This window comes from Misgurnus anguillicaudatus, chromosome 6 (genome assembly GCF_027580225.2).
Source record: "Misgurnus anguillicaudatus chromosome 6, ASM2758022v2, whole genome shotgun sequence".
NCBI lineage: Eukaryota > Metazoa > Chordata > Actinopteri > Cypriniformes > Cobitidae > Misgurnus > Misgurnus anguillicaudatus.
The window spans coordinates 21,675,700-21,688,193 of NC_073342.2; the positions used below are offsets into that span (position 1 = coordinate 21,675,700).

At 37.4% G+C, this 12,494-nt stretch overlaps 1 protein-coding gene and 1 long non-coding RNA gene across 2 annotated transcripts in view; one reads left to right on the forward strand and one right to left on the reverse strand.

The window, feature by feature from the left end:
• Positions 1-6,006, reverse strand: part of LOC141364178 (uncharacterized) — a 29,980-nt gene extending 23,974 nt beyond the window's left edge. Inside the window, exon 1 of the long non-coding RNA XR_012369830.1 lies at positions 5,913-6,006. This is a non-coding gene — a long non-coding RNA (uncharacterized lncRNA). The remainder of the gene's footprint in view (positions 1-5,912) is intronic.
• LOC129434396 (creatine kinase U-type, mitochondrial) overlaps positions 1-12,494 on the forward strand; it is a 368,704-nt gene that overhangs the window by 334,418 nt on the left and 21,792 nt on the right. The window lies entirely within an intron of this gene.

The window sequence follows — 12,494 nt, forward strand, 5'->3', positions numbered from 1 at the left end:
CCCAGATGACAATGTTATTTCTCAGATGTTGCTGTTTTGGAGCTCAGGATATAAAATGGAGTTCTCAGTTGTGTTTCATTTAGGCATCAACTTAGTCTTAGATGTAAAATGTAAAACTGTAACCACCCCTGTTTTGTCGCTTTCCACACATCTCCTATTGAAAATGAACTAGACACTGGCAGCTGCCTTGTACAGTGTGAAACAGCCATATTTAAGCACTTGTTAGATACGGAAAGTCGTGTTATAGTCACGCAAAATTTGATCAATTTTTTCATGTCCATGGCACGAAATTCAGCTCGCACAAATTTCTATAAATAATTTTCGTGCATTGCACGACTTTCTTTTTCATTTCATTTTATGTGTTTTCTCATAGTTTTTTCCTATTTTCTCACCATTGTCACTTGGGATTAGAATCACTATTTGTTACATTTTTAGACATCCTAACCCAAACCCCAACTCTAATGCTGCGTTTACACCAGCCACGGTAGAGGCGTGAAGCACGAGTGATTTCAATTTTAAGTCAATGTGAAGACGCGTTGACGTGCGTCTGGAGGTCTTGCGGCGCGAATGAGACGTTTGGCGCGACACAGAAGACGCGATTCCGCCTCATTTGCGCGTCATTGAGCACCTGCCGCAGTACACGTGGTAGTCGCGAATGGTGCTTTTTGTGCATTTTGCATTTGACTCGAATTTGCGGCTGACGCCTGAGTTGAAATTTTTTTACTTTGGCGGAATTTTGCACCGCGTTAACCAATCAGGAGCTTGCTTGCTGCTGTGGCTGCAGCCCCGCCCACAGTCACTCATTCAACCTGAAGGAACGCTTGATATTGTCCGTAAGCAGTCACCCGGAGCTATATAACACAAGTTCTTATTTCTATAGAGACAGGAATAAAAAGGACCTCGCTTGAAAGAGTGTCAGTAAGGACATTGGCCAACCTGGTAAGTTGTCATAAACATTTCACTTTTGAGTCACGTGATGTTTATCGACCTGCGCCGTTTATTTTCCCCCTATAGTAAGGTTACCAAATACAAATCGGTAACTCTCTCAATAAATGCACAATCATCATCTTGTTATCTTGCAAACAGACAACCACATAGCACTTGTCCCTCCCACAAGAAGCAGATTTTGCCTCTGACGCGCATCCAATGCTAGCTTTTTGCGCTCTAGACGCGTGAATGCATTCAAACTGTTCAAGCGGCAAAATAGGTGCGAAAGACGCGATTTTGACGCATGAAATGTGGTTGGTGTAAAAGCAGCATAACCTCAGCCCCAAGCGACAATAATTTAAAAATAAGGAAAAATGGAGAAACAATACATAAAATGACACGAAAAAGAAAGAGAAATAGAAATTTGTGCGAGTGTCACGAAAAAGACATTCGTGCTCAAGGCACGAAAAAAAGCAAATCAAAATTGATAAAATTTGCGCGACTATATCACGACTTTCCATGAGATCATGTTGTTAAAATAACGTATTTGCGCATGCAAAAATACGCGAAATGGGAACCGCCCCATAAGGGCTCATTATAGTGTGCATAAGTCCTACAGCGTAGCCGCGATGGCGTAGGCAACGCATCGGTTTTCATATATACTTCTGCATTGGCATTCGTGTCAACATGCAAGCCCACAGTAGCAGCTCAACAGCCAAAGAAGAAGCAGCTTGCCAGTAAACCCACACTGTTAGCCCTTGCTGTAGATTTCTGGGTAAATAACTGTAAAATTGGCAGTATTTAGCTTTAACATCAGTGAAAGGTATTTTACTGTGATATGAGGTGCAGTTATGCTGCACTAAGAATAAACTACAGTAAATTACTCTTTGCACCAATTAAGGAAAATAACTGTAATATTATCTGGTAAATTACTGGCACACACATCCACAGGTGCAGGTGTCACCAATTTGCCTTGATAAACTTGTTTGTTTACTCGTGCTGTGTTGAACAATATAATAGTGGATTTGTATGTTTAAAAGCTGAAAATGAGTGAGTAAACTGTTAAAATATTTGTGAGTGTCTTTAAAACACATAAAGTTAAGGTTCCAAATAGCTTCCTGATTAGCAAGTTTTTAGCATCTCCTATCAACGTTAACCCTTGTGCATTGTTCAAATTCACTGCCCTTTCCTGTTGTTCGTGGCAAAAAATGCCACTAAATGAAACTGTTGTAAAAATGTATCAGATTAATATAAAAAATATTAATCTGTTAATCAACCTCAATACTGATCAAAATTACCAAATATTTACAAAAATTCCATGATTGTAACTCTTTAAAAAGTTTATAAGTGAACTTCCCAAATAAGTATTTGGGAAAAAACACAAAATGACTTATTTTCAATATAAAAAGTGATTTTGGACTGGATTTTTTTAAAAGCCTTTCCACAGTCTTGGGCATTTCAACGATTAGAAAAAACATTGGCTTTGATAAATTTTTAGTTTTTGTGCAGCATCAGATTTAATTTTTTTTTTCCTCATTTATGGTTTGTGGTCATTTTTGCCCCATTGACTTCCATTATAGCAACATTTTTTTGATTGCAAAGCCATTTTTGATTGATAATGGTTTTTCTTTTTGCAAAAAGGTAAAAATTTTCATTTTTACTGTTGATCACCATGTGGCACCATTACCCCTTAGTAGGCCTGTGCAAAAAAACAGAGCTTAATTTCTGGTTTCTACTTTGTGTTATATGAAGCATTTTTGTTAATCCTTGAATTGTAAGAATATAAGAAGGTCATTAAAATTATGTTGAATAACTGCAGGTTTGGAATAACCTGAGGGTCAACGGAGATCTTTTTTTTTTTGAGGGTGGGATTTGACATGATTGTCTTATGAGTGTCTTAAAAGAATTTGTCTATTACACTGAAAGTAAACCACACAATTTGCCATATGTGTTTTTTATATGTGTCGCACTACCAATAAATAACCTGAATGTTATTTGATTGCATTGATTTGGAGTATGATTTTGTTAGTTTTGGTTTAACTGTCATGCAGTGGCAATGTTCTTTGTTTATATTATTGCTTTTTGTTATCTTATCTTATTTTGCCAATTCTACAGAAAATTTGTTCTGTTTAGTTTAATTTTGTGATTCCTTGTGTTATGTATTTATCTATTGTCAGGATCCTGCCAAGGAGTCTTGTTTTGTATTTATATCTAGTTATGATGGCAGTTTGCGGTTCTGGCAGTCCCATGCTCTATGTCAGGGATGGGCAACTTCGGTCCTGGAGGACCGGTGTCCTGCAGAGTTTAGCTCCAACCATAATTAAACACACCTGAAGCAGCCAATTAAGGTCTTACTAGGCATACTAGAAACTTTAACGCACGTGTGCTGAGGCAAGTTGGAGCTGGGCTCTGCAGGACATTGGCCCTCCGGGACCGAAGTTGCCCATCCCTGCTCTATGTGGAGGTTCATGCCTTGTTTATTGGGTCATGTGCTTTCGGTGTCTTGTCTCTTGTCCCCGCCCCCTCGTTCTCCTGCTTATTAGTAATCATTGGTTTTCTCCCATCACCTGTTCCCCCTCGTTATCTTGTTTGTTTTTTTCTATATAATGTCATTGTGTCCTTAGTTCTGTGCAGGTTCGTTTTGTTTTGTTCTTGTGTTCATGAGGTTATCTAGCCGAGTTATCTTGTCAAGTTTAGTATTATTTATCTGCTTACAGTGTTTCATGTCATGTACACCCTCGTGGGTTTTGTTATATGTTGGTAAATAAAGTGTTTTCTGTTTTCCTGGACTTTGTCTGCGATTGGGTTCATCCGTCCTCTGATCCTGACATCTATTGCCACAGTAATAAAGTGTATTTGTCTAAATATTTTGGGGTTCTTTCTCCCTTTTTAATAAAGTAACATAAAGAAAGAATCTTTCAAAAGTGTTAGAGTACCACAATGAGTACGGCATTTTATATACTATACAGTATTCTACCTGAAGCATGTGGTACTGTACAGTAATTAACTGAAATCACTGCTGCCAGTTATTAACTGTAATTCCTAACCTACAGTATAAAACTGGCAACACTGTTGCCAGTAAGACACCGTAATGGTACAGAGACAGTAAATTACTGGCAACACTGTTGCCAGTTATTCACTGTATTGTCATAGACACAGTACTATACTGGCAACACTGTTGCCAGTAAGTCACCGTTACAGATGCTGTACAGTAACTAGCTGGCAACAGTGTTGCCAGTAATTTACTCCTAAAAAGCCTGGTAAGGTTTAACAGTGCACAAACATAGAAGAAGCAGCAGCTTGTTGTGTATGATTTGAGAAGACCAGCAGTGATCGAGGTAAATAAACAGCAACTTTTGTTGCCATTTTAATAAAATCACTCCTCAACCTGGCCCATCTTTGTAATTGTTGCATGCCTATGAAGGAATGCAACGCAGATTTTTTTGACCTGACGGTAGGGGTCCACGGTCTATGTTGAATGGATGCGTTATATTTGGCGAGGTGCGCAGAGATACGCACAGCCTACGCATAACATACGGCATAGAACCTTACACAACTATACAACACACTTTAGAAGGCAGCTGCTTACGCAAGTAGTTGACTGAAGTAGATCACTATCATCTCTTGTATCTCTTTCTCATCCTAAGCATACTGAACAGTTGACTCATCGGGCCTGGACTTCTTCTCCAAGGGCTCCGTAACAGTTTGTGTGACATTTAACTCAGATCTGGGGTCATGCATCCCATCTCAGACCTTAAAAGGGCATGACTAGTCTATCTCAGCCTTACATACTAACAAACCAATGGACCACAACAGTTCACCAATTACAGAGACAGCACGAGTATAGTGTTCAGAAGTCCAAGTGATTTCAAGGAATCAATGATTTCAATAAACACTTTAAGAAAAGATTCAAGGGTTCATCACAAAAGGTCCCTGATTTCCAGACCTGACATTCACAATCACATGTAAAATAAGACATAAAATATAAATAAATATAATTTGCATTTGCAACTACAGTCTTATAAAGTCTTATTTAGCTTCTGTTGACATTTTTGACAATAATGTTTCTCGATTCACCTCTCAGATGAATTTAGTAAGATTTCTGAACGAATCTTCTTGTTCTGTAAACAAATGATTCATTGAAATTGTCCAACTCAAGAGAACAATTTGTTTACTAATCCGACATTCTTGGGCCTAACCCCCTGCCAGAGGTAACAGATGTGACTTAACAAGCTCTGTAAATGATAAAGTGCGTTTAGCTGACTGCAGGAAAATGTGTATTGTATATACGTAAGTCCACAGAACATTCATGAAAAGGCAGACGACAGTGAGTCACAGACAGCTGGGTCTTCATCTGGACAATAATGTTTGCCTAAAAGTTAATCTAACCAAAGGTAAAGGATTAGCTCATCTATAGTAAATCAGTCTGCGCCACAGCAAGTTTGATATGCCATGCCATTGTTTGTCATATTTTTTACACATTTTAAATATTAATTGTGTTTACAGACAGACAGACGATCTAGAAATGTCCACGCAAACATACCCGTAGGTATACTGTGGGACAGTGTGGGCAGGGCAAACCACACCAAACCCCATGTGGGCCCCATGCGTGTTAGCCCATGTGGGGCCAATGTTTGCTGTGGTATTATAAAGAGAGAGGGAGAGCAGTGGATTACATTACATAAAATCAATCACTGCACTGTATATGTTTCACCTTTGACATTTGCATGCTCAGCTGGCCAGAAAAGATAAGCCCAGCCCAACAAGATATGGGTACACATGTTTGTGTATATGCCCTAATAAAGGTGTTGCCATGGGGACACAGTGTAAACTGGATTTGCAGTGATGCCGATGATGGTGATGAAGATTATCATGATGTTATGGACTCTTTTCTAAGGCACAAAAGATGCTGTTTACAAATGTGACAGAACCGTACCCATAGCTGACAGTTTTGGGGGTTGCTATAGAAACTAAATGGGACTCACCAGGTGCATCATGTTCTGGTTCCTTTTAGTCGGTGACTGATTACAATGTTCTCCGAGTAGAAGTACAAACACACAGAAGAAGAACTTCTTGCTAAGAAGAGAGAGAGAGAGAGAGCCTGTGCAAATGTGACACTTACCCTATATCCTTGTTTTTGCATTAATTATTTAAAACATGGCACATCAACCACCTTTTGTTCATGGTATCAGTTTGCAATAGCATACAATGGTACTTTAATATAAATCATGGTCCTGTATACCACAGTGGCGGCCGGTGACTTCTTTTTTCGAGGGCGCTCGATGCGAAGTTCGTCACAACATGTATGTAACCCGTCATTTGTGTAGTTTGTAATTTCAAAATATATGTTCTGCGCGTTGAGTGATCCTATGTGCATCATGCGTCTTGTCAAAATAAGTGCCTGATGCAGATGCGTCTAAAGGATTTATGATAAAAGAGACGCTCGCGTTTGCCAGATACTCGCGTAATCTCATGCGTAATCAGAGTTTACTGTTAAGTGAATGTCTTGTGTGTATTTTGTGAACGTGAGCATCTCTTTTATCATAAACGGTTTTGATGCCTGTGCAGCAGGCACTTATTTTGACAAAACACGTGATGCGCATGGTTCACATGACGCAACAAACACATATTTTGAAAACACGAGCAACACACATGACTCTCCGAACACATATTTTGAATTTGCGTCCCTCGGATGAGCAGTCACAAGCCACCACTGGTATATCACGTATATGGTGATTTTTGCAGATGTGCAGTCCCACTTATGCATACTACACACTCTACATTATGATTGATATGCAGTTATATGATGTTTTAAGACTCTCTGGAATAAATTTTTTACATCCATGTATTTTTTTAGGTACGTAGACATATACTAAGCAGTCAGCTGGTCATTATTGTAAAAGAAACCCCTTTAGGATGCTACAAGACCTTTCAGCTTTGCGTCCTGATCTTCCTAGGGTTTGCAATAATCACCAGTTGACTTTGTGTTATTACCTTACATGCACACATGTATACACTGTAAAAAAAAATGCAACATGAACTTTAAAGAACTTAAAGAGCACCTATTTCATTGCTAAAAAACAAGGATTTGAAAAGCGTTGTGTCTCTGATCGGCCAGCTAATCTGTACGTTGTGATTTACCTAAATACCTCTGACGTCAGCCTGAAACGTGACGCTCCCTGCCATGTTTGAAAGATTCGGTTAACTTACAGGCTGTGAGTCCAAGCGGGAGGAATTGTGATAATGTCGGTCTTGTCTACATCACCAGGAAGTAAATTGTTGCCTACAATCCATGTGTTTGTTGTAGTCCAAGAAAAGAGATTTACGTTGGAGACGATAACTCGAATCATCGTTTACTTTGGGGTTTGTACCTTTTGCATATTTTTAACATGTACTAATACACACTTACACACCAAAGGAAATGTAAAAACGTGAATCGGACCTTTGGTGCTCTTTAATTATGCTTAACTTAGAAAAGCAAGTTGAAATTGTTTACTTAACTTAAAGGTGCAGTGTGTAAATTTTAGCGGCATCTAGTGGTGAGGTTGGGAATTGCAACCAACGGCTCAGTCCACTGCTCACCTCTCCCTCTAAAACGCATAGAGAAGCTATGGTAGCCGCCACTGGAAAAACATGTCATCAACGGAGAGAACTTAGTAAAAAGAGTTTGTCCGTTAAGGGCTTCTGTAGAAACATGGCGGCACAAAATGGCGACTTCCATGTGTATGTAGATAAAAACGCCTCATTCTAAGGTAATAAAAACCTAACTGTTCATTATAAAAAGGTCTTTATACACCCCTGATAATGTTGTTGTGTATATTATTTTGCATTTCTGTCAGGAGATCCTTTTAAAAATTACACACTACACCTTTAATTTGTTTAAAATAAAAAATATATGTTGATATGATGTAAATACAGTGTAAAAAGTATATATTATGTGTGCTGTGGTGTTTTGTACTGTAATGTGCTAACAGTAAGGCGAAAAGATATACATATTAATCCAAAAAACTTGCCAGTTTGTTCTAGCATGACCTCTTGTAGGCTATCTGAGGTAAATATTTACTTTTAACAGCCCACATATGGGCAACAATAACACATCCTTTTTAAACCACAGTGTTTTCCCATATTATCAACCACCTTATTTTGCAGTTTTCAATGGAAAGAATTTGATAACGTGAGTGTGGTTTGTTGGAAACGTCCAGAATGCAGATAACTGTGTTAGTGGAGACAGCCTGGATGATTTTCTTACATAGAAAATGTAAAAATGATCAACCCAGTAACTTTCATTCTCTGGGAGCATGTAAAAAAATAACTCGATAATAATTTTTCTCCCCTTGTGATGTCAGAAGGGACGCCCCTTAATCTGCACTATATCCAACCACAGCACTCCCATTTAGTGCATTTAATGCATTTGCATTTTAAAGGACACACACAAAATATCTAATATCTACTAAATATCTACTATAAGCTGATGATGAAATTTAAACCCTAGAGATTTCAGTAAAAAAAAACTCTCATGCATTGTTCATTTTGAATGTAAATCTATTTTTTATTTAGCCTTACATCAGATGTATACTGTAAACATGATATTGCATGATGATGTAAGTACCACGTATTCATGTTTTTTAGATCTTACATCATTATTACTATATGATAGAACACTAATTTTCCTGTAACATTGTTATGCAAATATGATGTCAGAGATGTGCAACAGCACAGCATGAACATCATGTGTCCTTTAAAAAGTGCGTGCATGTATAAATGTGTGTGTTTGCATGTGTTTTCAGGGGTGGTTGGGGACATAAGGCTTATCTCTTGTGAGATCATTATGCTGTAGGAGTGAATAGAGCTGCCACCCCCTCGTTCCCCGTTGATCACTAATTACCCCAACTATACTCCAGGGCATAAGATCATGTAAGAAATAAGAGAAGGCTTAAAATAGAAGTGAGAAATCGTGAGATTGCACAGACATAGAAAATTAATTTCAGGGATTTCCATGGTATAAGAGTCTGTGGGTGAGGAATAAGTATCATTAATTAATAAATAAATTAATAAATAACTTTTATAATCAGTATTTATATTTATAATCAGTAAAAAGGTGATTCGCAACCTTGTATCACAAAATTATGTACCTATAGTCATGTCAATTTGTGAGTCTTTTCCGTGACACTGACACGCTTTGGTGTTTGCGTTAGGAAATCACTTTAAGTATTGGTTTATACTAGGGATGCACCGATAGGATTTTTTGGGCCGATACCAATACCGATTTAAACAGACAACTTCTGGCCGATGCCGATACCGATATTAAACACTTGTTTACAATACTATACAGTTGGTCTATTAGCTAGTTTATTTCTGCATCAAATAATTTTTACTGAACATGGATTGGATCTAATTAACATTAAACTGACCAACATAATAAGAGAGGCACAAATTAAGCTAAAACAAATATAATAAGAAAGCATTACAACCTTCAAAGGTGGTTTTTGCTATTCAGCATTTATTTTATTAACAACATTAACTCGATTAAAACAAATCAACATTAAATCAAAAATCGGCCGATAAATATCGGCGGCCGATACATTGGTGCATCACTAGTTTATACCTTTTTTTATATTTTTAAACCATTGTCGCCTGGCATTAGGGTTAGAGTTGGGTTTGGATGTCATTTTATGTAAATCTAACCCTAAACTGAAGTGACAATGGTAAGAGAATAGGACAAAACAGTTAAGTAACAAATACGTGACAGTGACACTTGAACAGAAATGCGTGACATGTTCACGCAAAAAGGTGGAAAAGCGTGTCAGTGTCACAGAAAGACTCACAAATTTACATGACTATAGGTAAGTAATTTTGTGATACTGAGTTGGATCACAATATACACAAAAAAAATTACTGGGTTAATTTAACCCAGAAAATTTTTATTGGTGGATTAAAATAACCAAGTATTTTGGTTGAAACAACCCAACATAAGTTAAATTACAATCAGAAAGGTTGGGTTTGTCCCTTTTTGACTCAACACTTGGTTGAACATCAGCCAGCATTTTTTATATTCATAATATATGTAATATAAACAGAAAAATGATAATGCACATATTTAAAAACTGTTAGTTCCAGTTGAAGGATCGTAGGATCTTAGATTCTTAAATAGGCATACATGTTATACTTTATTTTATTTATTTTATATAACTTCTTATTCTTTACTTTTATATATTTCGTTCATTATTTAGGCCTATACTTATTTTATTCTACCTATTATTTTATTCAACATTACTTTTCATTATTGCTGCTGTTTAATCTCATGTTGGTGCTGTATAGTCTCCAGAAATAGGGTTAATGGCTGGCATCCCAAGGTTTTTAATAACGTCATGAGAATGTTGTGAAACAGTAAATTTCCATGCTTTTACTCAGATGATGTCAGTCAGACCATCAGGAACGCAACTAAACCATTAATAAACCATCTTTATTACATTTAACAACACTGTCTCCTGCCTGTTGTTGACTTCTCATCCAACTTTGTATCTGCATTGAAGTATTAACTCACAACAGTCTCGCTGTCCTTGAGTAATGAACTGAGTCATTTCTCCCTGACTTGAGAGAGATCTAGTAAGATAGATCTAAGGTTGGATCTGTGGTATCTGTAGCCATAGTTTGATCCTTAGTACTGATTGGTCAATAGCTGTGTTTAATTTACACAGCTATACTTTGCATATACAAATGAGATTTGTATCATGAAATCCATGTACAGTACTGTGCAAAAGTCTAATGCTGCGTTTACACCAGCCACGGTAGAGGCGTCAAGCGTGAGTAAAATCAATGTTAATTGTGAAGACGCGTTGACACGTTCCTGGAGTTCTCGCGGCGCGAATGAGGCGTTTAGCGCGGCACGTTAGAAGCGATTCCGCCCCATTCGCGCGTCTAGTTCCTGCGAATGGCGCAAATTGAACATCTGCCGCGGTACCCATGAAGAAGCGAATTTCCTCTCTGACGCGCTTCAAATGGTTGCTTTTTCCTCGCGTCAACTAGACGTGCAAATGCATTCAAAATGCAAACTAGACGTCACAAATTCGCCTCATGGGAGGGGCTTCTGCGACTCTGCTCGCTTCCTGTAATCACGTCACTATTAGAGCAAGCTTCAAAGTTCACATTTTTCAACTCGCGCGTTTGCCGCAGCAACGCTCAATTCACGCCATTTGCACAAACTACACACGTGGCTACGGCGCCGCGCTAAACTACACGTCTTCACACTGACTTAACATTGAAATCACTCGCGCTTGACGCCTCTACCACGGCTGGTGTGAAAGCAGCATTAGGCCACCATGCCAGAATTAGATTTGTTGTTTTTGCAATGTTATAGTGATCATATATAATTGTTTCTCAGTGTCTTTAATAGAATACATCCAGAAAATACAGGAAATGTGTATATAGTATTAAAAACTGTATAAAAATGTAAACTGATCTGTCAAGTTTTTAGGGTAAACTCCCCTTTCAAACTGCAAGATCTCTTAAATCTAAATAAATTAGTCTTTTAACTTCATTCTGCTCAAAAAACGCTCAAGATGTGTTTAGTGCCAAGAGAGGTCCACATAAACACTGAAGATGCCTAAGAAGACATTTAGTCCTGAAAATTTAATTTGTATTTTTTTGTACATATTTTCTGTATTTTCTGTTTGTATCTTAATAAAATAGATTGAAAAATAAATATGGATGGACATTAAAACTTCTAAAACAACAAGTCTGGTGGTGGTGGCTGTTGCACATTACTGTACATTTACAGTTTTCACTCAAATTGTTCTGTAATAATTTTATGAAAAATGTGACTGTGAAATCCAGTTATAAGATAATCCAATTATAAGAGCATCAAAGTTAGATTTAAACCATTAGTACACTATGATTTGAATCTACTTGGTCAATATAAATATATCACGGTTATATTTTCACAGAATGTTCTTTTCATTATATGTATGTTGATTTTATGTAGAAAACACAAAAAAAGTCTTATCTGGGTTTTCACAGACAGATTCACAAATTTTAAAGTATTAAACATTTCCGGTTGCATGTAGCTTGTTTTGATATATGCAAAATTCCCAATAAATATTGCTTCCACTCATTCCAGTCATGAGTTTGATTTAAATGACAGTGATGTAGTGTTAAAAGAGTGTCCATGGTGGGGGTTTTAGAAGAGACCATCTGTTCAGACCCTCTACTTAAACCTCTACAGGGTCTGCTTTAAGGACTTTGCGGGTGATGGGATAATACAGACATAAGCAAACATAAGCTCATGGAAACTCTTTAATGTCAAGTCGGTAAAATGCTTGTTGTGACCCCGTCTGTAAAATCCCAGCTAAAGTCAATTTTATTGATTTACTACATAAAATCATCTTAACCCCTACTAGAATGGACATCACATGTTTTATAAAAAATGCTGATCAACCAATCAAAACAAGGCACGCTGATTAAACACCTGAAAAATCAGGTCTGAAGGGGTTAAACGATATAAAGAACATTCAGTGAAAATATCTTTAATATTGACTGAGTAAGATCATGTCAAAGATTGAAATCAATAA